This window comes from Erithacus rubecula (genome assembly GCF_903797595.1).
Source record: "Erithacus rubecula genome assembly, chromosome: 2".
Taxonomy (NCBI): Eukaryota; Metazoa; Chordata; class Aves; order Passeriformes; family Muscicapidae; genus Erithacus; species Erithacus rubecula.
The window spans coordinates 105294039-105321569 of NC_136685.1; the positions used below are offsets into that span (position 1 = coordinate 105294039).

Below are 27531 nucleotides of genomic sequence, written 5' to 3' on the forward strand. Positions count from 1 at the left end.
CTCCCGGGGCAGTGGCAGAGGAGCTCGGCCGGCAGGCTCAGCCCCGCTCCGTCATGGCTCCCTCAGAGAGGCTCCCTCAGGACACAAGGGACTCGGGCCCGGGTTTCCCCTGAGGCACCCAGCAGATGGTGAGGGTCCTTTCCTGTGAGGTCGGGTGTTAATGAGGTCCCAGTGCAAGAGCTGCTCTTACGAGCAGAGCTCACTGGCAGTAGGGAATAAAGTCAGAGACAGAACCTGCAGTGGGGGCAAATTCATCCCACAGCAGCCACAGCCTGTCTGTCCTTCGATCCTGAGAGCGAGAGGAGCCCAGCCCAGCCCTGAGCAACACCCAGACAAAATCTCGGGTATCTCTGCTGTTCTAAAGAGGAAACCCTCCAGGTAAGAGAGGACCAGCTGCACCCTTTCCACACCGGCCATTTTTTGTGTATCACTTAAGTATTGATCATTATTGTGTCTTAGCAACAAATGGGACAAAATTCCATGAGAGAAAGAAAAGGAAAAATCCTAACTTCCAAAAAATAGTCTGCCAAATTTTCACTCAGAATGAATTTTTATCCTGATATTAATTTATAAACATATACATTTAAGCAAATATATTGATTTAAGCAGTTGTGTCATGAGGACTGTGCATGTGCTGAAAATCAAGCATGTTCTTAAATCTTCTGCTCTGATAAGGAGAGAAATGCTTCACGCCAAAAAATTTTTATTGGTTTTTGATAAGTAAATATCCGGAATTTCCTTAATTTCATGTGGGAGGGATTTGTTTTTCTGAGAATATAGGCTGTGATGGCATTAAATCTTTGTGCACAATGGAATAGTGCTACCAAGAGTGAAATAACTGAGGAGGACGATCTGGTGCTCTGGTGGCTGCAGCTCAAGGGAACTGTGGCTGGGGGTGTGTCCTACCTCTCAGGCTATGATTTCACCTGGTACTGGGAATGGGCTTAAATTTCTTCACAAAAATGTTGGATATTGGATGGATGCCTTTAGAAAGACGATCTGTGCCTAGAAATTTCAGCACCTGCTTGAGCACCAGGCTGGTTTGAGGGCATAGACCCCAGAGATGGGATAGAGCCCAGTTTAAAAAGTTTGGAGGTGGCTCTTATGTTGAAAATAGTGTCCCATAGGAACAGGAAGAATGAGGCCTTGGATGAGTGCTGTTTTGGTAGGATGTGCCTGAAGGCACATTTTAGAGGTGACTGTTTGAGTTAGTAGCGAGCACATTGTGAGCTGGGCAGTTTGGGAGCTCAAACTGCAGAATCTGCAGCTTCTCATTCCAGGATTGGTGGCACAGAGCCACAGGTGCTGGTGCTTCTGGGGACGCCTTGGGTCAACCACTGGTGTACCAGAGCTTTTTGATTCCCTGCCTACAGCCATTACTGTAATAACTAGATCAAAATTCCTTTATTTAGCCAGGCTGGTGGAACACAGCATCCAGGGAAGCAATCTGTCTGGTTTTCCTGGAAATCTCTATGACTTCTGAAACCATTTGTGATTAAATCAGTACAATATTCCATGTTTTGCAAAAGCTTGAGCTAAGTAGGGTGCTTACAAAAAGGAAAGGAAATAATCTTTCCTTCCCTTTTCCTGGTGAATTTTGGTTATGCTGAGGGAAAGATACCTTGGTATTGTAAATGTCTGTGGCTTTTTAGGTGACTGTGATATTCCTGCTTCCATATGGAAGGTGGTATCACAGCCCATTTTTGCTTTTATCATTTTGTATTTTCCAAAGCTTACCAAATTTTGCAAAAGCAAAAGAGGCAAACAAAAAGCACAAAAGAAAATTTTGTATCTTTCAGCACTGTCACACTGTCCAAAACCTCAGAGCTGTCTGAAGTAAAGTATAAAGTCCCAGAAGAATAGAGCTGAAAAAGTGGGAAGCTTTAAGAACGGAATTTGCTTTAGCTGAGAAAAGGAAAAAAATAGGGAAATAAATAAAAATATAAGAAAATAAAATTGAAGCATGCAAACTTTAAGAAACTGGGATTTATTTCTAGTTTTTAGTAACAGCTCCAACATTTTATTTTAATTTTTTTTTTTTTTTGGTCTCCCTTATGTGCACTTGAATCTTAGGAATTTAAGAAGAAAGAGACTGACCCTGACCTGCATAGCAGAGCTATTTTGTGATATTGATACCAGACAGTGTAAATGTAGTTTACTGGCTCTGGTAATCTGCATCTGTCTAGTCCAGCTGCCCTGATGGTCTTTCAGCCAGGACTGGATGTGTTTTTCAAAGCTCTTCTGTGGCTCTGCTGTCTGGCATGGGTTTGGTGCAGGAATGGTGGAGTGAGCTCCCCTTGTTCAGGGTATCAGATTGACCCCTCCTAACCTCAAAACCTTTTTAGCTCTACCAGCCACTGAAAAGTCTCCAGATAATGCTGACTATGACTGGTGCCATCTGGACTTGATTTGAATCAAAAGTGGGGATGGAAAATCCTTGGTAACTCTCAGACCCAAGGGCCAAGGCTGGAAAAACAGAACCCACCACGCTTGCAAGAGGGCAACTATTCCTGGTCTGTGAGCACTGGTGTCTCTCCCTCACTGGTGAGAAACCACCCACAGATCCAGAAGTGTCTTGTGTTGGGTTTTTTATGCAGGGTAACCAGAAAGGCTTGTGTGATTTATCCTTATGAGAACAGTTGGCAGAAACAGAAATATATGTGTTTAGCAAACAATGCATTTTGAAATTAAGCTTAATGTATTTTTAAAAACTCTGCTTGGTTTTTTGGGGGGTTTTTTTGGGTTTTTTTGTTGTTTTTCTTTTTTTCCCCCTTAAAATTAGCAATAAGCACATGTACTAATTTTCTTTAACTGTTGACTTTCTGAACACTTCTTGAGGGTACAGGTAGCTGGAGTTTATAGTTTAGCTCTGTTAGTTAAGATAAAATAAAAGGATGTAATTAGAACCTGAACAAGAATATTGCAGTACTGAATTATTGAATGAATTATAAATGAATTATTCCAAAGAGGAGATTTTTCCTGAAAAGTTGGTTTCCTCAGTGGCTAAGAAAAGAAATGTTAAGCAATGTTTGCAGGTCCTGTGTGCCCACTGCTGACACTGGCAGGTTTCTGTGCTCTGTGTATAGATGGTCATGTGTAGAGATGGGTGAACCTCAACAGGTTTTGGAAGTTCAGTTCTCATTATTATAAGCACCTGAATGGTTGAATGCTTATACCAATGTGTGGTGCTCTCCAGACCTCCTGGGAGCATTGGGATATCTTTGATAAGGCTCTGTGAAAGAGCAGGATGTCTTTTGTCTTTGAAGGGGATGTTCATGGTGTGGTTGGTTGACAGAGGCTGTTCAAGGAGCATCTGTGGTGTGAGCTGGGGCAGGTGATGGGTCCAAAGGGACAGAAAGGGATCTCTGTAACAGTTACAGGCACTGTCATAGATAAGGGTAGTTCTTAAGGAAAGGAAAGACCTTCCTGGACTTTCCCACCCCTAGCAATGCCCTGGGTTTGGGCTTTGCCGGGCTGTTTTGTCCTAATGTTGTGCTGTCATAACACTGATGGCTCAGTTCAGTCTGCCTGAGCCTCTGGCTTCAGCCACGTGGAGAAATGCCCCAGTTTGTGTTATGGTCAGTGTGGGTAGTAAAGGTGCTGGGGGTCAGGCATGGCTGCTCTCTGCAGAGCTGTTCTGCTGAGCAGCCCAATGTGTTTGTCCCCCTTAGCATCAGCAGACCACTTGGAAAGAGACCTAATTCTGTGGGGGCTCTTTGTGGCACCAACCTGAGCACACTGCAACTTGTAGCAGCTTCCAAAGGAGAACACACATTCCTGGGTTTTAGAAACAAAGCTGGGCTTGTGTAACCAAATTTGGGATGCCTCTAAGGTTTTCCTTTGATGTTTGTTGTTTGTGATCATTGTGACTCATTTTCCAGCCCGGGGTCAGAAGCTTTGTCTGAAAATGAGACTTTCATAGTGAACCCAGTGACATCCAGCCCCACTTCCCAAATGTGCAGTTAAAATGGATCTTAGAAACAGAACAGGACCATTAATCAGAGCCTTGAGATGGAAGCAGAACAGGGAGGTCAATCCATGCCTGACACATGGATGCTGCTGCCAAACTGGGAAAGAAAGTTAAATTTCACAAGACTATCTTTCTTGTTGACATTCCAAGTATTATGGAAAAATATTAATGTAGTAAGCATCAGTGCTGGCATCCCTTTGTCCAGCACACAAATAATCTTGGCTGAGCCCTAAGGAAAAGGCAGAAAAGGCCAAAACCAAATATTTTTATCTTGTTTGCTTTTATCTCATATTAGAAAAACTCTTCAGCATCTTTTGTGTGATGTAGGTTAAAATAACACCACCAGAGCCAGGAGGTTTTCTGTTAATGTGACAGTTATTTCAGGAATATTATGTTATCTAAATAGAATTGAAATGTGCCTGATTATTTTTATCTGAGCCCGTTGTTTCTGTGCACTGCTCTGCAGAGTAAATACTACCCAAGAGTTTAAATAATAGTTCTTTTCCAAGAGGAAGCCTTCAGAAAACTTTCCTAGTCATTTCATTCACTTTTATATCTAATTCTTCCCAACTTTTTCTTAATCTGCTGTAATTTTAGCTGTATCTGACAGTCTAATGTAGTTCTATGATATTCAGATGACATTTGATCTCTGGTATGGCCATTTCTGCTTCACTTGTTGTTGTGTCAGGGAGGTCAAGTGAGAGTCTATACCCAGCCATACCAACAAAATCTGAAGTAACCCCATAGACTCTGTTGTTTTAGGCCAGGTGCATGTTGAACTGAGCAGATTCTGGGATTCTCCAACTGCAGAACTTTAGCTGTGGGTTTCCTGGAGATTCCCCTGTAATGTTGGATGTGTTGGCAGGATGCTGGGAAGATAAAACAGCTGGGGACTGTTGCACATTCTTGGTTGTGTGGAGCCCAGTCAGACACGTGCCAGAGGAGATTGCTCAGAAAGGGAGGCACTCAGGTGTTTGTGTGACCCAGGGCAGTGCCATGCAGGGTGGCAGTGGCACAGCAGGTGGGACAGCACCCTGGGATCCATGATCCAGACCCTGTTTCAGCACCATGGGAGCAGCATGCTCTGGGATGCCATCAGCAGAAGCACCTCATTAAGCAGACCACCAGAGAATGATGACAGCAGAGGGAGTGTTTCCAATTCCCAGGAGGAAACTCAGCTTCCACATGAAACCTCCTGGTGCTCATTTATGGAAAAGTAATATCTTGACCAAGATTTTTCCATAGTACAAGTTTTCTGGGCAGTTTTCTTTTCTGTCAAGCCTAAAATGCCCTCTTGAGTGGCATCCCAGTGACTCTTTGCCCCTGGAATTAGAGCCATCTAGGAAGATTGTGCTTCCTGCTCCAGATTTCTGGTAGCAGCACTGTGAATGAGGATCACAAATCCAAGAGCAGCTGTTGCTTAACGCTGCAGAACAAGACAAGGCATTGGGTTTGGTCCAGGCCTGATGTAAGTGAGGCTTGCAGGGCTTTCAGTATTGTTGAATTTGGCCTATTCTTCTTACTCAGGAACGGATTGTGCTGCTTACTTGGCCTTCATCCTGAGCCAAAGGAGTCTAAGACTATTTGTGGAATCTGAAAATGAAATCCTGGCCATTTTTGACTCAATGGGCATTTTGGTGTTGACTTCCACAGGGCAGGAATTTCACCCTGAGTATCCCAGATGTCAGGAATATTTTCTGGTTTTGTGATTCTCTGTGGAAGACGTTAGATGCTGTTTTCCTTAGCTCCGCTTGGGCATAAGGGACCTGCCTGGATTATTTTAGTTGGCAAATACATTTTTCCAGCGTCTGTGGCAAAAATAGCTCTGTGCATGAAGTGCCAGGCTAAGTAGCTCCTGTTAAGTAGCCCCTCTGCAATTCTGCAGTTAACACCAGCTGCTACTGCCAGACCCCTTCCGTGGCTGTGAAATGTCCAACTTTGTGGTGCCTATTGCTGTTCTATTGCCTGTTAAAAAAAAAACAAAACAGTAAATCTTTTAGATATAGCTTTTGGTTTGGGGGTAAAATGGGAATTGTGAAATCCTGGCACCAGCACAAGTCAAGGCAAAGCTTCAGTGGGTTGAAGCAGGATAATAAGAATTTTATCAGAGAAGTTTAATGGGACTAAAGTCCATGTCCCTGTCCTGATGTGGGCTAACACTTGACATTGCCTTTACTGATGTAGAACCAGGAAGCATCAGGAGTGTGGAAGTTTCCAGCAGGAAGTTGCCAAGGGCTTCAGAGCTTTGAAATGTTTCCATGCTAAATACAAGGAAGGAAGGAGGGGTGCAGTCTTTGCAATAAGTAAACTGGTTTTAAGTATTATGCTGGGCTTTGGGAGAGCTGCATTCGTTCTTGGTGTGACTTAGGGCAATCACTGCAGACCAGAGCTTTTGTAAAGCATGTGTGACTCTGTGGACATCTCAGAAGGGATTTTGAGTCCTAGCTCTCATGAAAATCTGAAGGATTTAGAAACCTAAACACTCATGAGAACCCATGAAGAAGTCTTACCTCCTTCTTACAGCACTTAAATGACTTTATATGCTTAATTTATCTACAGACCTGCCTTCTTATCCTTTCATTCCACACCTCTGAGCAGGATACAATCTTTGTATCTCTCATCTCACACTTGCCAGGTCCATACTAGAAAATAAAGCTGGCCAAGAACTCTTATCTGAAGAGAAGGCAAGTGGTCCATGAACAGCTGATGTCTGTATAACTTCTCTACCCAAAACCCCAAACCAGGTCCATAATGCTTATGAAATGGGGTCTGTGGCCCAGGGTGGAACTTCTGCTTGGGTATCAGGGTGGTTTCTTGAATCATGACTTCTGAGAGTCTCTGAGCTGCAGTTCTTGCATCCTATTCTACAAATGTTCATCTGGAATCAAAGAAGAATTATAATTGTCTTTGTTTTGAGTTTCTTAATTTTCATGCTATGATGCTCATTCCACAAAGTTTTGTGTGCCCAGTTCCCAGATGAACTAAAGGTTTCTTTTCCACTTGGTAGTGTTTTGTAGCTATTAATTTTAATTTTTAAACATCAGCACCTGTCCCATGACAGCTTCTTGCTCCCTCTCCCATTTCTGACACAAGTAATTAATTTATTGAGGTATTATTGTATTTCATAGCTGAACTTACTTTTGAAAATTGCTTGGAGAGGACTGAAATAAATCAGCAGTTCACTCAGCAGCACCATTAATGGGGGTAATAAAATAAATTTTATAAATTTGTCACAGACCTTGAAAGTGGTGCCAAAACCTTTTAAATCCACACACCACATCCATTTTTGTTCCACACACCTCTCTTGCCACCCTGGTCATATTTTTGGTGTTTGTGGCAGGATGGCTCTAACACTCAGGCAGAATTCAATTCTTCATAATCTGGTAAATATCCAAAGCCCTAGATCTGTTGCCCAGATGACAATATCCTCTAAAACCTACCCAGTTCAGTTCTTTAAAACAATTTGTAGTCTTAAATTGAAGGACTGAAATTAATTGAGTATACATAAAAAACCCTCCCAGAAAACAACACAACAAGCAAATCATTTTCTTTTTTAAACAAGAAGAGTATAAAGTTGTGAGTCTCATCCATACAAAAATACTGTACTCTTCTTTTGCTACAGATAAAAGATACCATATTGATCCAGGCTCATTTATTCCACCTGAAAATATTTTTTTTCAGAAATAGCTGTTTCCTGTGAGGAGGGAATATCCTTTTGCCAAGAGAATTGTCCACACTGCAGAGTACCAACATAGTGGTGCTGCTTAAAATTAGGAGGCCATAACCATAAATAACTGAGTTGTAGTATTATGGAAAGTGTATGTTCTGTGGAGGGCCCTTGTGGAAAATAATTGATCAGGAAATACCCATGTAATCAAAGTAAGAGTGCAAATAGAGCATTTGGATAGGGCACATTCAAGAAAGACAAGGGACTTCTGGAGAGGATCCACCTTAGGGTCAAAAAGATGATGAGGGGTCAGGAGCATCTCTTTTATGAGGAGAGACTGGGTCTGTTTAGTCTAGAGAAGACTGAGGGGATCACATGAATCCATGTAAATATCTCAAAGAGGTGCCAAGGAAGGTGCCAGACTCTTTTCAGGGGTGCCCAGTGACAGGATGAGGAGCAATGACCATGAACTGAAACACAAGAGGTTCCACTTTAACATAAGGAAGAGCTTCTTTACACTGAAGGTGGCAGAGCACTGGAACAGCTGCCCAGGAAGGCCATGGAATCTCTCTCTCTGAAGACATCCCAAAGCCACCTGGAAACATTCCTTTGTCACTTGCTCCAGGTGCCTCTGCCTTGGAAAAGGTGCTGGGCTGGGTGGTCTCCACAGCTACTTTCAAACTTAACCTATTCTGTGATGGTGAAGCTGACATGGGGTATTTCAGGGCAGTCATACCAGCTCTGTGTGGCTGCTCTTCCTTGCCAAGCTGAGCCCTTTTCCTTTGCCCATGGAAACTTCCTGTGCCTCATTTTCAGCCTCTCCTGCAGTCAGGGATTGAGGGATTGTCCTGCAGCTGTCAGGATCCTTCACAAAGCTCTGTGGCCATGAAGAGGCTGAAGCTGTACCTTCCTCCAGCCCTGGTGCTCACTTTGGAAGTGCTTCCATGCATATCTTTGCAGAGCTTTGTGTGCTGTTGCAGAGCACTTTAAAAGCAGAGTTTCCATCAGTTTCATGGATGGCAGGAGCAGGCCAATAAAATCAATGGCCAAATCTCAGGGACAGCCTGTCAAAGCCTTTAATAAGAGGCAACTTGAGCTGTAGCTCTGGAGAGGATTGGGACAGCCTGCAGAGCTCCCCTGAAGCCTGTTAGCATCTGAATGGCTCTAGTGTTATCTCTTTCCAGTGCTCCATGCCTGTTCAGGCTTTTATGTCTTTCCATGGAACAGCCAGCTGATCATAACCTACAGGATTTTATTTTAATTTCCCAATAGGGTTTTTGTTTTTCTTGAAAAAATGACTGAGACTCGAAGGATTTTCCAGCTGGAATATAAGACCTGTCAGCTGGAAATTCTGAGTAGATCTAAATAGACACCTGTATAATACTTTGGATATATTATGTGGCTGGAAAGGAGTGTTAGGGTTCAAGGAAAATGGAGGGGTAGGAGAAGAACCTAAGGAGTCTACTATGTCCATAGCTGGTTTTCATTTTTCCTTTTCCTCCCTAAAAGTAAGTTTTGTTTAGCAAAAATGGTCAAATGTAAGTAATATTGACAATAAATTAGAATTTTTCAATGACAATGGAATTTATGCTGGACCATAAGATGTGCTGATGTTGTGCTGAAACTGGTGCTGTCACTATGACAGGGGAAGATTTTGGGAAAAGCCCCTGGGATTTGATTATTCCTTTGCCTCAGTGGGCATCCCCATTATAAGGCATTGCCATAACTGACAGCCTGCATCAACTCAGCTCTTTTGGGTAGCTGGGAAGTGAAAAAGTTGAGTTCTTCTCTTCAAGTCTGAGGGGAAAAACAACCAAGAGTTTTGTATAATTATCACAGTGGAATTCAATTACACTGTGTAAAACATGTCCTAATGCTCGTGTTGGTCCTGACCACTAAACTGCTTTGTTAAGTTGCCCAGACATACTCAGGTGAACCTGTAGCTTTCCTTTAGTGGTTGTGCAGGTAAACAATGCAAAAATTCAGCTTTACCAGTTTTATTTCTGTGTGATCAAGGGCTTGTTATTAGTTTCAGTGCTTGATTGAACCTGAAATGTGAAGAGAAATTGGGGATTCAAAAGTACAGAGGACTGAACCTAAAGGAAACACTTGTACAGTCTGCTGTGACCTGAAATCCCTAAGCTTTGCACAGCTGTAGAAAGAAATCCATTTTGGATTCCATTATATTCAGACATGACTATAAACCACAACCTTTCAATTGCATGTCCCAGGAATAAAGAATTGAACATTCAGGGAATGTGTTCAAATATTATGTATACCTTAATTCATCAAGCAAAAGAACTAAATTAAAAGTCTGGGCTGAGATATTTTTTCCGTTTGCACTCAGGTAATAAGTTTATGGTGTTTTATAAGTGGAGGACACAGAGGCAATTTCCCTGCATGGTGCTGGAGGAAAGGGCTGTATCTTGCCCTGTGCCTGGTACCCCGGGTTCTTTGTTGCAGCTGCGGCCTCTGACTGAAACTTGTCCTCTTCCATAACCAGGACAAAGCTAAAAATAATTGTACTTGGATAATGAATTATGAAATAATTATAAAACATTTTAAATTATAGCAAAATCAGCATGGGTCTAGAGATTAGCTGCAATGCCAAGACCTAAACCAGCTGGAATGATCTAGAACAAAGCCCTACTTTAACTTGTTATTTCCATGGTTTAAAAATATACCTTCTCACTGCTGAGTCTCTGGTGTTGGTGGTCGTGTTGCATCCTGTTGTTAGCACCTGGAGCCGTGCTGGGAAAATCCAGTTCTTGGCATGTAGAAGTAATGCTTTGCATCGACCTGGCGTTGCCAAATTACATGGAAAGCATTCTCTTGCCAGGTCACTAGAAATTAGATTAATTGTAGCACAGAAACCACAGGGAGGGAGAAAAAAAGCAGTGCTGTGCCTCTCAATATCACTGGACACCTTGGTTGTACAACAGCAGAGTCAGGCAGAGGCAGACTCGCCAGGCAAGCTGCACAGGAGTGTTTCCACTGCATCCACAGCTCCTTGGTGCTGGGATTCACTATGGAGTGATGAATGTGCTGGTTCCAGTAACCACAGGGACCATGGGGGCAGGATGGTGAAAAGGGGAATGACTGACTTATGTAGACTTATGTGTTGACTTACCAAGGGTCTGACAGCACCACTTTGAATTCTGTATCCTTCTTCTGAAACAATTTTTGCTTAGAGCAGAAGCCAGAAAGGTTTCAGCCTCTTAGAGAAGGTCAAAAACATAACCAGGCCAAGGTCTTTGTGGAAGTGCAGAGCTTTGTTGTGCCAGGCCCTTGCTGGGGGCACAGCTGTGGAAATGTCCTTGTACCTTTGTTTTCTGTGATGCCATGTTGCCCAGCTCTGCTGGACACTGGCATTTTCCAGAAGATCTGACCTCTTCCATGTGGCCTTTCCAAAAACCCTGAGTCTCAGTTGTCCAACAGAGCCAGGGCATTCAGCCTGGCTGCCTCAGCAAACCTTCACCACTGGGGCACAGAAACAAGGCCATAGAACAGTCAGCTTTTTTTCTTCTGTCTGTTTTATGGAAAATCTAAACTCTCCTTCTGGGCCACAGCCTCCAGGCAGTTCTTACCAGAGGTAGTTCATGAGACTGAATAGACAAATTTCTCTGTTGTAGAATATCTTCTCAAGCAGAGGAGAAGCCACATTTGTATATTTCACCAGCACTGACCATTTCCTGTGTGTTGAATGGGAAGATTTTCAGGTGTGTTCAGCTCACTGCCCCGAGCTTTGCCACTGATTTCCCAGGAGTAAGTTGGGTCTGTGTGTGTGGGCACTTCACAAGACAGGCTGGAGAGGTGACAGCCGTGTCCCAGAGGCTGTTCTCCACCCTGGCATTCACCTGCCTGGAGACGTGGAAAAGCCTTGAAGACACAGGGCAGCACACAACTCTGACATGCTGCATAGCAGTACTTTACTGCTGGGTAGTGTTTTGGGATAGAAAATGCACGTGACATGTGCTCCCCTTTAATAGCAGCTGTGCAAGGTCAAATTTGAGCATCTGACACAGAGGGAATAATGAGCAAGGAATGGCAAATAACCAGTAGCTTTTTTATAGACACAGACCTTAGCTCATTCACATTGGGCATGGAAACAGGTGCTTCATGTGTATTCTCACAAATAAAACATCCCAAGGAGCAATGCCAGCAAACAAAACAAGGCCATTAAGACTACTGAGGGAAAGAAGTGCTTGGAACATAAATGGATGTTCATAAACACTGATGACCAGCCATATTCCCATATGTTGTCCTTCCCTACATTAGGATGTTAGTTTGTGTAAATTTAAAATTGAGATAATCCAAGTCTTATCTCAAGTAGGGAAATAAAAACCATCTTTAGTCAAATTTATCAGACAAGAATTTTGAAGTAGTCTTCTAATGTTGTAGCTGTTGATTGGCACTGTTCTGAGGGCACAAAGGAGCAAAGCTTTGGATGAAAGCTCTGCTCCCAGATCCACAAGAGCAGGTCAACCACCACCTGTGTTATACAGGAGGAAGCTAATGGAACAAAGTAATTCAAATAGGATTTGTTTATTTATTTATTTATTTATTTGTTTATTTACTAGACATTCTTACAGTGTGAACTGCTTGAGAACACAGGCTTTATTTTATCTGTGTCTGTATTGAAAGAAATCAAACTCCTTTCTGTTGACTTTGACCACAGGCAAAGTCTGTGGAACAATCTAAGGCATTCCTGGTACAGCCATGGAAAGTCCTTCAGGGCTAGCAATTTTCATACTTAAATGCTGTAGGCTACCTTTTAAAAAAGAGTGATTGTAGAGAGAAGGATCTTTCAAAAAGGATTATTAAAACCTTCCCTATTTTCTGAAGAAGAGTATTTCCTGTTCTGTAAAAAGACAGACTATTGCATAACATAAACCTATTACAGAAAAAATACCTCAACGACACCTTGGGTCTGCTGGTAAATCGTGCTATCTCTGTCTGTGATGTAGAATGTTGCTCAGCAGTTTGTATCAGCACGTTTGTTCTTTTGTGCCATCAGCCTCTGCTTCAGGAAGCTGTTGAAGCATGTGACTGATCTCCAGTACGTGGAAAGTCCCATTGATTTTGGCCTGCAATATAAACCCTGTGCCTACCATAATTATTGGGATGTGTCCTGGACATCCACTCACTCAATTAGCCCAACTCTATCACATCAGCAGCTTCCTTAATGCAAAAAAGTACAACAGATGACTTGTCAATAATTATAACTCCAGTTTGTTATTCAAACCTTTCCTTGGGTCTAGTCATTTAAAGGTCTACCTGATCACTTCTTGCATCCTGTTAAAAGCAGTCTACAAAATGCCAGCTGTGTGGATAAAATCACACACTTTTCCACTTCCTGTAGTTTTTTCCTTTTAGTCTTCAGTCTGAGCAAGGCACTAAGGCTTAATTTGGTCTTTGGGTTTCTAGGGTTTTTTTATGAGGATAGAAGCTGAAGCCTCCTGCATAACAGATGATGCTTCTGTGTTGTTGGAGGATGTGAATAATTAAAGAATGCATCATGTCATAGCTGCTGCAGCTGTAGAAAAGGGATATATTTGTGGCTGAATCCTTTTAGCTGCGACACAGCAAATGCGCGTGTGGTAGACTTTGGCAAATAAGTTGAAAACTTCATAATTAACTGGCTGTCAAAAATTTGGAAGCAAAACACAGGAGGTGGTTAGGAAATCAAAGTATGATGTGTTTTTAATCACAAAACACAAGGAAATTTTAAAAATTTATGAGTAATAAATCTATATTGTTGGTACCAAATGGCTCCCTTTGCAGTCCTTTAATGTAACACCTGCGCTTCCTCTCTGTGAGTAACGAGCCATTTTTGGCCTGCCCTAGGAGCAGTGCAAGAGGTTTGCAGGCTCAGGAGAACAAAGCCAGGTTCCCAGACTGAGCTCTGACTGCACTTTAGGATTCCATTTACAGTCTGTTTGGTTTGTAATTCAAATCGCTCCAGACCAGAGTTAATGTTTAGACCACAGCCACCTGAAATTTGCTTCAGGGCTGAAGCCCAGCCAGATTGCAAATGGAGGAAACACTTGAGGTTTGCTAAATACAGTTAATAGGGGATTAGAGGCTGTATTTTTTATGGGAGCACAGGGAGGTCTGTAATAGGAAAAATATTAAAATGCAAATATACAACTTCAGCCACGCTGAGCAGGATGCAGCTAATTGCACTCCAGCCATCAAGTGTCTGTGCTTCCTTTCATTAAGAAAAGGGAAAATGAGAGGAAGAAGATATCAGGACTAATACAGGTTTTGATGAGGGATGGTCTTTTGCATCCAGCTGATGGAAATGACCCAATGACTGGGTGACTGCACTGGGGGCTCTAAGATTCCAGAGATGATACCTGTCTGTCTGCTGCTAATTTGTTAAATGCACCAAGACTTGAGCAATTTAGCTTTCCACTTCCTTTTTTAACATTTAGCTCCTTGGAGCTCCTCCACAAAGTGTGTGTGTGTTCAATGTCTCGTGCAGTTGAGGTGTGGGGGGACCCATCCTATGAGAATTTACCACTGCCCTGTAAATCATGGAGTGACTGGAAGGAACCTTGGAGGTTGTTGAGCTGGATGAAACAGATCAAGTGTAGCTAAGCCATGCCTACCAGACATTTGTCTTAAAGTTTTCTTTAAAACTCCAGCAAAGGAAATTCCACATTTCTGTGTTGCCTGTAAAGTGGTATTTATCTAAATTTTGTCTGCATAATTTCAATGAAGGAGATTCCATACTCTTAAGTTGCTTGTTCCAGTATTTCACCACCATAGCTGAAATGTTTTTCTAATATCTAACCTAAGTTGTCTTTGCTAGAGCTTACTCTGATTCCTCCTCTTTCCGCTGGCTATGAGGAACAATTAATCATTCCTCTCTTCTTAGAAGTCCCTACACATTGGAAGACATTTTGTCACATGCATTCCTCAGTTTCCTCTCCTCCAGACTAAACAACACCCGAGTCTTTATCCTCCCCTCAGATGGCAGGTTCAGAACTGCAGCTGGCTATTAGAGCTACTTCTGTGTTGCCAAAAATGTGTGTAGCCCTGAGATGTTTTTCCAGAGCCAAGAGGATTTACCCTTATGAAACTCTTAGTCCTGAGATTAAGAGGTTCAAAAGCTGTTGTGAACATAGGAGACACGTCTCCGTTTATTCGGTTAGAAAAGGAATATCAGAGGACTCTGGGCAATTCCACAGGGTTTAGAGCTTGTATGTGAGGGAGAAACCATTTGTGTGCTTATGCAAACTGTTCTTAATATGAAAAATTAGATTTTAAATTATGAGGTTTAATTCAATAAATAGATTAAAGTCATTTCTTAAAAGGAGAAACATGGACAGGGAAGAACTGGCCAGCTGGGTCAGGGAGGGAAGCCAAGGGCTGGCAAGGATTGGAGGGGACACAGTTGGGATGGAGCTGTGGGATCCCCCTTGGAAACGTGCACTTGCTCTGGAAAGCCCTTGTCTGTCACATCAAGCAGGACTGGAGAAGTTTGAAAGGCTTTCTTGGCTGATTTGAGTCCCCTCCTCTCTCCTATTTGCTTTGCCACTCAGTTTATTATTTTCTGGTCCTGTGTACTGTGTACAGTTTGAGGAAAACAGACACTCTGAAAGAAATCAAAACTTCCAAAATTCCAGACTCCACATTTTTATTCTAGGGCAAAGAAGGGCTGTCAATCTTAGATATTCTCAAACTCCTCACATCTCAAAGGACTCCTGCAAAGCCTAGAGCAGCCTGCCAGAGATGGAGTGCAGATTGTCCTGCAGGGACAGAGTGTCACCACGATGTGTCCATCCCTGTTTATGCAAAAGCTGGAAGCAGGGGAGGCTTTCCTGCACCCACAGCTGACTCACAGCATCTCCTGCTATGTACAGCAGCTCCTGTGGCCAAAAAATTTCATGGGGCAATGGCTTGGCTGGGTTTTTATTCTTTCTGTAAACCCAAGACAGGAAATATGCAAAGCAAGTTGCACATGTGCATCTTCTTTGATATCCACAGGGAGCACTCTTGCCTTCTGCCTGGTGCAAGAGGTGTTGGCATGAGAGAGATGATATTGCAAAGCCCTCAGCTGTCTCCTCAGTAAGCTTTTGAAGAAATCTGGAAGATAGCATGATTTTGTCTGCAATTTTAGCATGATCCCAGTTATTGACACTGCCTTCCATGGCTTATCTTCAAACACTGGCTCTGAAGCATCTTTTCACTGTCCCACCTTTCCCATATGAGAAAACCAAAACTAATCTGTGGAAAAGAGAGGATTCAACCCTTATCCACTACTTTACACACTATTTAAAAATCTTCATCCTCCCTAGAGGATAGCAATAAATCAGAGACAAAGCCTTACTCATCTTAGTACTAAACAAGGAGCTCCTGCGGTGATTAAAGCCAACCTGTCAGTGCAGTTATTCTGAGCTCGGGGTGATTCATCCACCTTGAGCAGCACTGGCAGCTGAGTTTGTGCTGAGTTTGGAGCTCTCTCTTCCAGCAGGAGTAACAAGCCAGCTTTCAGGAGTGTTGAATGATTGAATATCAGAGCTGATCACTGCTGGTAGCCCTTGGATCACAGACCTCTGTCCTCTGCTTTAGTTTGCAGTGGAGAATTGGCCAGAATTGTACATTGTTAGAAACATCCACCTGTGAAAGCACCAGCTCTGTCTCCAATAACTCTATCTGTTTGACCTGTTATGATGATCTTTGTTCTTCCAAAGACTTCTGAATAGCTGAGCCTAACCTGCTAGTTTCAGCTGAAAAAAATATGTCTTCCCTCTCTGTGTAAAATGGATGGTAGATCCCTGATGTCTATTTAAGGAGAAACTCTTATCTGCCATACAAACATTGGAGCTGATTGTGTTGCACCACAGTAAAGGATCAGAGCCAGGAGAATTCCTAAAATCTCACTTGTGAAGTGTGTTAGGATTCAAACAGCTTGTGCTCTGATGATAATTCATGCCCTTCTCTACTGCTTCCATCAGGATTGAAATCAAATATTCCAGGCACACAGTAATTATTACTGTTGTTGATGATGGCAGTGAATTCAAGGTTCCTCGGGGAATCGCGGTTGTCCACTTTGACCTGTGGTGTAAAACAAGCCAAAGAATTTGACCTTGCTATTTTTATATTATTTCCTACCAAGTACAGGAACTATCAAAGACATTAATCTGGGACTGAGCCATGAGCGCATCTTTTAGAAAGGCATCCAATCTTGATTTCAGATTCCAAGTGATGATAGAATTACAACACCCAGGAGAAGTTACTCTCATTTATTAAAAAAAACTGTTTCCTACTTGAGCAAGATGAGTTTCAGCTTCCAGTCAGGAGTTCTGCATGTCCTGTGTGCTGTGTTGCACATCCTGCTAGGAACACTAGGATCCCACTCTGATCTGGATTTTATAGAATGTGAAAGAAAATTATTGGCATTTGTCTCAGAGAAAACAAAGTGAACTCTAAATGTTTCAGAAAAAATCACTGTTGATACTGGATTTGGGTTTTTTCCCAATTTGTCTTTCAAAATACGGATTTTTTTAACCATGTGATAAAAAGACCATCATGAAATGTCAAATATAGATATCAAAGATAGACTTTTATATGAGAAAACTATACTGAGAAAATAAAAATTCTGATCCAAAAAGGATCCAATATTTTTAGATGTGCTGAAATCATTCCAGTATTAAACACATTTAAATTGCCTGCTTATCTGTCACAGCTTTAAGTTTCAAAGTCCTGGTACAAAAGGATTCCCTTATAAAGCTAATGCTTATATGTATACTTTGTATGAAAAGATAGGAGAGAATTTCTTTGTGCATTATGAACATGGGTGATTTGCACAGCTTTAAATGATGTAGAAAAGGCTCAAAAATTTTAAAAACATGAGAACTGATGAACAAGTTTTTGTTTCCCTCAGCAGTGACTTTATTTAGCAGTTCTGTACTTAAAGCATCCTTGTCATACTTCTCTATCTATAAACAGCCTACAGAAATTTATTTCTGAAAGTACCCTCTAACACCTGAAAGGTTTAATTAGTGTGATGAACTACAGCTCAATATTCATATGGTGAGAAAACAGTGGACTAGAAAGTGGATGTTGGTAAAATACAGATGCAAAACCCAGACATTTTCCCATTTTGTTCTGCTGTTGGATTTTCAGAAATTATTTTTCTAGCCATTTCCTTGCCCATTATTCTTAAAGAAGATTTTATTTGGTTATGGATTATTTATTTTGGGTCACATAAAAAGTGCTAAGATGTTTCCTCTGGAATTTAAAGTTTTTTTTGTTTTTTTTTCCTGAGGAGAGGTATGTTGTTCTGCACCAAGAAGGAAGTCTGATGGGGAAAACCTTACAAATAATTAATTTGAGGAAAGCTAAAATATTGCTTACTCTTTGATTGTCTCCTGGGAGAGGGTAGGTAAAAATAAAACATTCCATTCTGTGGATTCTGAGTTTTATGGATTTCCCATTGGTAATGTTTCACTCACTATGGTTAATGACTTTATATAATGAAGTATGTTAATATATGTATGTAGGAAAGGTTTAGGCTAGCACAGTTTGCTTGATCCTGGACCAGTAAACACAAGGTTTTCTGTTTAAGTCATTGGTGCCAGCCACCCCTTTTAGGCTGTCTATTGAACTTCCACTGCAGCAGCCTCACTGAATCTGTACCTGCCAGCTTGGGACTAAAGAAAGCAGAGATCACACACTGCAGCATTAAACCACAAAAAGGAGAAATTTCATGGCTCCTCCTGCTGCTCTTTATTTCTCCCACCTTACCCAAAGGGGGGAAGTGGAAGGGGGGAGAGGAAAGAAGCCCTGTGGGGTGTGCACCACCTTATGTGATGGGCTACTTTTATCAGTGAGGGAATGAAGAGAAAAACCCCAGAGACAACCTTCTAAATAGCTGCTTCTTCCTGGCAGGTGTATAACCCACTGTCCAGAATCCCTCCAGTGTCAGCTGAATTCCTCATGTTCATATTCCAAAGAAAACTACTGCAGTTGTGTTTAGCTGTTGCCTCTGTTGGTGGTCCTTGTAGAGAAGCCAAGGGCTGGGGTGAGTAAAATCTTGTAATTGAGAAATAGGTTTGAATTTTTGGATCTTGTCCTGTCTGTGCCATTAAATCCTGATGTGCATTGTACACATCAAATAGAAATGTAAATACAGTTGTGTCAATAAAAGCACATGGAAATAGTGTAGGTGTGCTATGAAAAGAAGAACGCAGAGAGCTCAGAGCATCTTGCTCCTGAGCTAACACTGAGGTGCACACGTTTCATTTGGTGCTTATCAGAGGAAACTGGAGGAAGGCACAAACCAATCCCTGTTATGAAACCTTGAGGATGCCATGGCCACACTTTCTGAAGGGAAAAGGTGACAAGTAACTGAGGGTGCAAATCCAAGCACTCTTCCTTACGGGGGTTGTTAATGTCTTTGCCAGCTGCTAGGGCTGATGCTGCCAGTGTGTTAACTCAGCACAGTTATGTATAGAAGGATTTCTTACCCTGTCAGGTCAAGGTTCCTTGTCTTTCCTTTTCCTTTATCTCTACCTCAACTGTATTTGCGTGATGAAAGCATTTTTCTGGGAATCATCAGCAACCACACTTCCTTGTAATCTTCCAAGGCTTGCTCATCTGTATTGTTTTGTAAGCATTATGCAAACTCTCAAATATTTTGAGGTATCCCTGAGTTGTTGATGTAAATCCTTTTGGAAAAGAATTTCACAACAAATGGGGAAGTGTTTTCCCTTCACCTCTTTCTGACGAGTCCCTTAGGGCAAAATTCCTTATGGGAAAACAGGCCTAAGTATTTCCTTCTAAATTTGTTCATTTTGCCAATTGATAATGTTTGAGGAGTGTAGGTCCCTAATGAAACACAGGGAAGATCCCCAAGAAGGGCACTGCAATTCCATTTTGGATTTATCTGGTGGCAAACACAGTGAGTATCTGCTCTGTGGAAAGGGCTCCAGGGCATTACTGAAGTTTACAATATTAGAACCTTTGCTTAACACGAAGATTTTCAAAGACAATGCTTTTTTCCAAAACAAAAATGCTAATTTTCCCAGAACAGTTTACAGAACTTCTTCCTTGCTCCAGTGTTAATTCTACACCATGATGATGTTAGATCACTTTGTGTTTATTTTAGGAGACTCTTAATCTTATCCCAGTTCCAAGAGCCATATATTACCATTTCACACGCTCCTCTTTGAACCTACAGCACAGAAAATTAAAGTGTAAATATGCATGCGAACCACCCAAAAGTCATAATAAGATTATATGAATGCCTGCAACCACACAGCAGGAACAATGGGGTTGCACAATTCATCTGCTCTAGCGCTGCTGAATTTTAATGAGGGATAGTCAGTACATGCTGATACTCCTAGAGCTACCCTGGAGCCAGAAGGGTGATTTAAGATGCCAGTGACACAGTGTGTAGGTGAGCCTTAGGTGTAGCGTGCCTTGGAGAGTAAAGCATGATATTTATACCTGGCTAAAACCACCTGATTAAGTTAGAGTGAGGAATGGGACTGTGAGGGGAGAGGATTGTGGAAAATTGCCAGTCACCTGTGCTGCTTTCATCAGCTGTTGAGCTCCTGTTGCAGAAAAGACAATAGCTAACACTGATAGGAAAAATAGGAATAACCCAAATAAAGAACATATGCTGTCACGAATCACACATCTTGTGCTGCAGGGTTTAAAGCGATCCCTTAAATATCAGGGATTAAGAGGAGAATTTAGCGTGTTCCCTCTCTCCCATGCCAGAGTTTGTTTTCACCTTCTCTCTAATACCCCTGCTAGCCTTGGTGCACCTGGGAGCCACTTGGGAAAGCCTTGACAGGAGGTGTACCTTTCCAAATATGCACTTTCCAGATAGGAAGATCTCCCTGTTGTGTGCAGCTAATCTAAGAGTAAGCATTGCTCAGGGCGATTCTCTTTTCAGGCGGGCTGGCTGTGTTCCTGCTGCACACCACGGGGGCTGCAGCTCCCCCGGGCCCCTGGAGCTCTTACACATGTTTGGAAGAATGCACATGTGCTCCGCAGTGAAAAACATTTCAAATAATGGGAAAGGTGTGCTGGGGCCCGGGAGGGCGTGTTTGTGTAGTGTGGTGTCAAGGAGAAGTAGGATACAACCTGGGAGGATGGTGTCCTGGGATGTGGGGACAGCCGGGGTCAGACCTGCCCTATTCGTGCTTAGGGAGAGATCCTGAACTATTGCAGGAGCCACGGCAGAGATTCACCTCCTGGGGAACCTGGATTCTTTACAAATGAGATTTTCAGCTGTTGTGTAACACGGATAATTGTGTGTTGTACTTTTGCCTATTATTGGAAACTCTCTTACTATGAGTTTATGTTTGGGCTTACAGACTGTTTCGTAGTGCAGGAGGAGGAATTCTTTTTACTAGTAGCCAAATCTTTCCTTCTTCCATCTCACCAAGCTCCTTGTTAGCAGATCCAAGGCAGACATGTGGCCACAGTACATATTCCTCTAATTTTCTCAATTACAGTTTCAATTTAGTTTCTCACTAAATTGTAATTACTGTACAATATTTCCCTTGGGCTAATAGCTCAGGTTTATTTGGGAATTTTATCACTAAAGCTGTGTGCTCTTTCTTACTTGCATCTTTTCTAGAAGACAAAAGTTTCACTTTTGAGGCAAGCTAATTGGTTTTTTAATATCAGGTCCTGTGTACTACAGGTTGTTGGATCTCATCACATTGTTCTTGTAATATCATGCCAGGATATATTTTTCCCCACTTAGATGTGTGTAGCTATACTCACCTGTCCTTTCCCAATTGTTTTAATTGAAACAATGAAAGTGTGTAGGAATTGCCCTTGCCAGTTGTTCTAAGCCAAGTAAAGCACAGAAAACTGGAGTTCAAAGCTCCTGCTCTAAAGCTCTACCCAGGACTTGGAGACAATCAAATATCCCTGTCTGCCTTGTCCTGTTGTGTTTTGTAGTCCTGACCAGGGCTTGCTCTGTTAACCAAAAACAGCACAAAAAGGATTTTTCTCATCCCCATGGGTGCAGCCCACTGTGATTTATAGAATGTGCTACGTTTCGATGAGATGTCCTCTGTCAGTTATGCCAGCTCGGTCTGTACACTGTGTGAGCATTTTTGAGATGTGAAGCACTTCAGTAAACGTCTCTTGGGTTTTTGGTGAATTAGACAGAACAAACAATTCCTTAGTTCATCTAGCCCAAATTTGCGGCTCTTTTGTTTTTTTTCTTGTAAGAAAATGTCAGCCCTTTTCTAAATAGCTAAGATAGATCTAAATCAAAGCACAGTTGACTTAAATTTTTAAAACTACTTGATCCTTTCTTGAAGACTCTTGGGTTATTTTATGATCTTGTGTGAAGGAGATTTCTTTTAATTGATCCTGAAAGGGAAAACTTTTGAGTTGGTATTTTGTGCATAAATGCTACAAAAGGGAAGCTCTGCTAATCACAGTTGGTGTGTGCATCCAGCTTTCTTGGGGTTAGAAGCTGCATTTCTGAAATACATCTTGCTATTGGGAAAGGAAGGAAGGAAAAATCCTGGTATAAGTGCAGCCACGCCCCTGAATTGATTATCCTTGTAGGATTTGCTCATCCTATTTTGGCTGTGTTATAAAACTCAGTGGGAGCCATTCCAGCTCGAGCACATCACTCCCGCGTCAAGCAGCCCATGATGTCACGAGGAATTCCTTGTCGTAAGAGACGTCCCCTGAGGAGAGTGTTTGCTCTGCTGGAGAAGGGCCATCCACCCACACACTCCAGCTCCACCCAGCCACTCCATCCAAATAACCAAACTGAGGGAGTGCTTTGACTAATGGAGTGAGTAGGAGTGATGCCATGACAATACAATGGTGTGTGTCTGCTGTAGACTGTTCTTGATTTACATTTGATTGTTTGCAGTCCTACCCATCTGTAGCCAAAGGCAAGAAGTGATAACCTGTCATGTTATATAAAAACACATTTGGAAAAAAGTGGAGTAATGCAGGATAAATAACGTGTGCTCCCTGGGTCTCTTCTTCCCAAGCAGAAGAGTTCCCTGAACTCGTCCCACAAGCTGCTGGTTTCTCTATTACTGAAGGATTTCTTTCCATATAGTTTCCATCTGGAAAAAAAAAAAAAAAAAAGAGGAAAAAGGAAAATCAAGGCAATTTGAGTGAATAAAAAGCGCAGCCTATTGCAATTTGAAAGTAAGTACATTTGGTAAATAAGTGGACCTTGAACACATTTCAGGCCCTTCAGGAAAGTAAAAGGGGCAGTGACATCAGTCACTCAGCAGTTGAACATAAAGATTCTGCTCAGCTGAGACAGTAATGGACCACCTCTGTCTTCTCCCATGTTTCTGTGGTGCTCTGACACTGAAAATTTGAGCTGGAAACAGTAATAGTGTCATGTGACTTAAGGAGATCCCCCTCTTTTGTTCAACACATCTTTTGCTCTTCTATGGCTGATTGTCAATCGTTTAAGTTATGCAATAGAATTAACTTACAGAAATAGCTTATAGTGAAATCTTGCTGGCTCTGTTCAAGCATGTTTTGTTAGGATGTTATAGGAGGTTTTCTCATCGTGTGTGCAACATGGGCTCAGAGGGAGAGGGCTTCCAATACTGTAAATCCAGAGATGCAGAAATACAGACTGGAGAAGCCTTTGACAAGTGCAAGATGAAATACTCCCACACCTTAAAACGACCTGTAAGTCATGTGCTTTTAGGTGAGGTAAGTGGTAAGAGGGTCAGTCAACATGGAAAGGGTAGAATGTCTTGACTTCAGTCAGGGAACTGGGAGCCAAACCTCATTTAAAAGTAGATAGTTGTAGATCCCACTTACTACTGAGCTGTCCCTCTGTTTTGGACTGACTCCACTCTACTGACAAGCCTAAAAGTATGAATTCTTCTTTCCTCTGAATAGAGATCATGGTTTATTGTGCCAGCCAAAGGACCTCATTCTCCTCAGGGATTCCCTGAATGGGCCTTTTGGGTTGAGAGATTTTCTCTAGTGAATCTCTTCCAGCATGGTTTTCTTTACTCATCCTTCCCACTCTCCATGAGCTGCCTCCCTGCTGTCCCAGCAGAGCAGTGATGAAGGTGGAGACACACAAAGCTGCACTGCTTTGTGAAAGTCCCATTTCTTCAGACGCGCTTGTGTCCTCCCAGTGTATTCCATGGTGGCTAGACTGGAAAAGCTGCCTTTGGTGTCAGACCTGTAAAATACTGGTTAATAGGAAGGCATGGCTGCATGAATTGATGCTGGCAGAGGTGAATGAGCCCAGCCCATCATTTGAACATGTTCCAGTCTTATTGGTATGTGGTATCACCATGTGAGTACTCTCTGCAATCCAAGCAGATCCATGTGCTTGTGTCCACATTCATAACAGAATCATAGAAAGGCTTGGGCTGGAAGGGACCTTAAAGATCATCTTGTTCCACCTTTTTGCTATGGATAAGGACACCTTCCTCTAGATCAGATTGCTCAGAGCCCCATCCAGCCTGGCCTTAAACACTCCAGGGATGGGGCATCCACAGCTTCTCTGGACAATCTGTGACCAGGTCTCACTATCCTTAGAGTAAAGCATTTTTTCCATGTTAAAGTTTAGGATTCCTTGAGCTGCAGATCTGGTGGCAGCTCATGGAAGCCTGTGAGGCATCAACTCATCTGGCTTTGTTTTGTAGTATCGGATTTCTAATCCTTAAGTCTGAGGAGTGTGAAAATGCAATTTACCTGTAACTGCTACAGAGATACACAGGCCATTCTCACCTGACTTGGTAAACTGTGCAGCCTGATGGCAGAACTCCCCATGTGGCCCTTCCTACTCTAAAATCCTCACAGGGAGTTCTGCCTTTAGCTTGACCTCCTCCAAATGGCCTGAGCTAAACCAAACCCTTCTCCTGATGCAGTAAGAATTTAATCAGATTTCCATCAAGACTGTTGTAACAATCTAAATTTCCACCTCTGCAACTGAGTTCTGCAGATGCTCTGTGTGCACTTAGATAGTTTGAAAGCATAGCCATAGGTGTGGGATTGTCCTCTGCATGAGAAATGGGTGTTGGCTCCAAAATGCACTGCTCTTGGGGCCGTGCCAAGGCAGTCCTAACGGAGAGCCAGGTGTGCGGGTGTGGATGAGCAAACCTAGGTGCGTGTGGAGAGACTTAAAGCTGAAAGTAGGGATGGGCAGAGAATGCAAATAACCGTGGAAAAAGAATTTTGCTTTTGCTTTGTTCAGAGTGAAACCTCACACACTGGAGAATTTCCACCAAGTATGTCCCTGAGAATAAAAACGTGATTGGGAGGGGCCTTGATTTTTCTTGTTGAAAGTTGTGACAGTTTTTTATACTGTGACATGGAATAAAAAACTGTTTCCAAATTCTTAGGTATCCCCACCATCCATCCTTTCTTACACACCTCAAGGACAGGTATGTGATAATACCAAACTTGAATTTTCTGGTAAGCCTCCTCCTCTTTGATTGCAACTCCTTCCTAGAGGGAGAAAAGGCTCCCTTGGCTCTTCTGCCCACAAGGGGAAAATGGAACAAGGGAGCAGCCCTGGGGAGGAGATGGGGCTGCACATATCCTGTGTGAGCACACAGCTAAGGCAGAACAGGGAATAACCAACCAGAGCTGGCACTTGGCCTCTCCTACCTGTGGAGGAGGCCTCTTCCCAATAGAGGGAGGCAGAAGATAGACAGCAGGAGCTATTGCTTCAGTGGGAAAGGAGGTGTGTGTGGGTGTATAATGAGGGGACTTTACAAATAATTCCTTGGTGATTAATTCATTTTACAAAGGGACCATCAGTTGCCCTAGAGATATCCCATGGAGTACTTAATTTCTAGAGAAGTTTGGAGAATACAGGATTTTGATTCCAGCGTCTTTTTTGTTTCCTGCCCAATGGCAAAAATAATTTTCATAATCTGTCCTGGGGGTTGTGCTGTGTCCAATTGCTGGTTGTGTGCACAGCCCATTTTGAAATACAACTTTTTGTTTGGAAACTGAAATTGTTCCAAGTAGTAATACCTTCCTTTCAGATTTTCATTTTTCAGAAGTGACCCACCCTCTATTGAATAATAAAGCTTGATAACCATAGTTTCTCAGATAACATGCAATGAGCTGCCAATATTGCCTTGGGACTAAATCAGGAAACCACTGGCTGGTGTTTTGAAGGAATCGGTTATCCAAAGAGGATCATCTGCGCTTGGAACCTTTTAAAATAAGAATGTGTGTTAGGGATGACCTTTTTGAAGATGTCCCAGGTTAATACTGAAATGAGCATACAGATTTAAAGAACAGATCAAAACACCTCCATTTCCAGGTCAAGAAGAACTGTGATTCAGTCCAGAGTAAATTAAACTCACACACTTGTGTGAAATCCGCAGTAAAGGAGGTTTATAGTGGAAATACTGACTGACCTTTAATAGGAGCAGCGAGGCCAGCACTGCTGTAACACCAATTGGAAATAAGAGGCTATACAGGCAAGGGCATGGCCTTTTCCTTAATCTAGCCTGAGCATTCAGAGAGAAAATCCCAGAGCAATTAACTGACTCTCATCTTTTTTTCCATTAATTTGCCACAGCACAGTACTCTGAAGCTGACAGAAATAACTGTTGTGATATTAGCACAAGTCTAAGCATTGCCAAAAGCCATTTTATTTTGAAGCTTTCTGAATTACAGTATAATTTCCTCTATTGCTTACCTAAGAGAGCAGGAAGCTGGCCATCCATCTGCTCAGCAAAAGGCTCTGAGCTTTATGTGACATAAACCTTTATTTCTCCTATCTGTGGGAAAATGAAGTCAGGGCACTTCCAACTCGGATGGGGATGTGGGATGCTGGAATAATCTTAGAAAAATTACATTTATCTGTTTTTTAGACTCAGGGCCCTGGCTGCTACTGCATGCTTCTCCTGGAGACTGAATAGCTGAATCATAAATATCCAGCTCCTGGATCTTCTTGCTCCACTCCACCTCTCCCCTTCTAAGCAGGTACTTTCTTTCCTTCCTTTCCAATGTGGCTGGATAGTTTGACCTTTGTCTAGGAGCCCAGAGCTTAGATCTTTGTTGTATTCCTGGCTCTGGAGAGTGCAGTGCTGCAGGAAATGCATCAACAGTCCCACTCCTGGACAAGCCCAAGCTCCTGAAGACTCTTGTCTCCTGCTTAATGGCTGCTGCACCCTTGAAAATAACACTCCTGTTCCCTGATGATGGGGAGCTTCAGCTTTTTGGGCTTGGTGTTCATTGTGACAATTGAAAGGCAATGCATATTTCCACAGCAGAGTTTTCTCCTTTTCTGGAGTCTGTTAGGCTGTTCCACTCATCCACATGTTTAGTGTTGTTGGCAACCTGCACCTAAACCTCTCAGGTGATCCTGATGCCACTCATTCATTTTGTTTCCCCAGGAAAATAAATCACTGTGTAGTAGGTCCCATTCCCAGAACCTAACCCAGAAGCGAATTTAAGTGAGTTTAAGCAAATTGAAATTCAGAGGCTGTTGGGATTAGTGAAATTCTCTGCTTTACTTGAAGACTTTTCAGTTATTTATCCAAGATATATATTCCCTGTACTCCTAAACTTTTAAAGTTACACCCCTTTGGGTTTACTGGGCCAAATTAAAAGGTGTTGTGTACATTATATTCATCTGTTGCATTCATTTCCACTTCCTGTGGCTATTTCTGTACCAAAAGCTTCAAAGATATGGGATGGACTATCCTCTCCTCTAAAATGATTTATCCTTCTTTTTGGTTTTGTGCAACTATTTAAATTCCCATAGTGATTGGCTAGAAAGGATTTTAAGTCCACCATTGTCTGAAAGTCATAATGCTGGTGCAAGGGGAAGCTTAATGTTGTATCCATGGAGTTGATTCATTCTTATTTTAGCAAAGAATCCTTGATGTAAGAGAGACTTTTTTTTCAAGTAGATTAAGCACTGCATCTCAGCCAT

At 42.3% G+C, this 27531-nt stretch overlaps 1 long non-coding RNA gene across 1 annotated transcript in view; it reads left to right on the plus strand.

Annotated features, from left to right (window-relative positions):
* The first annotated feature begins 292 nt into the window (after nucleotides 1-292).
* The window catches only part of LOC306797983, a 70225-nt gene continuing 42986 nt past the window's right edge, over nucleotides 293-27531 (plus strand). Inside the window, exon 1 of the long non-coding RNA XR_013773254.1 lies at nucleotides 293-378. This is a non-coding gene — a long non-coding RNA (uncharacterized lncRNA). The remainder of the gene's footprint in view (nucleotides 379-27531) is intronic.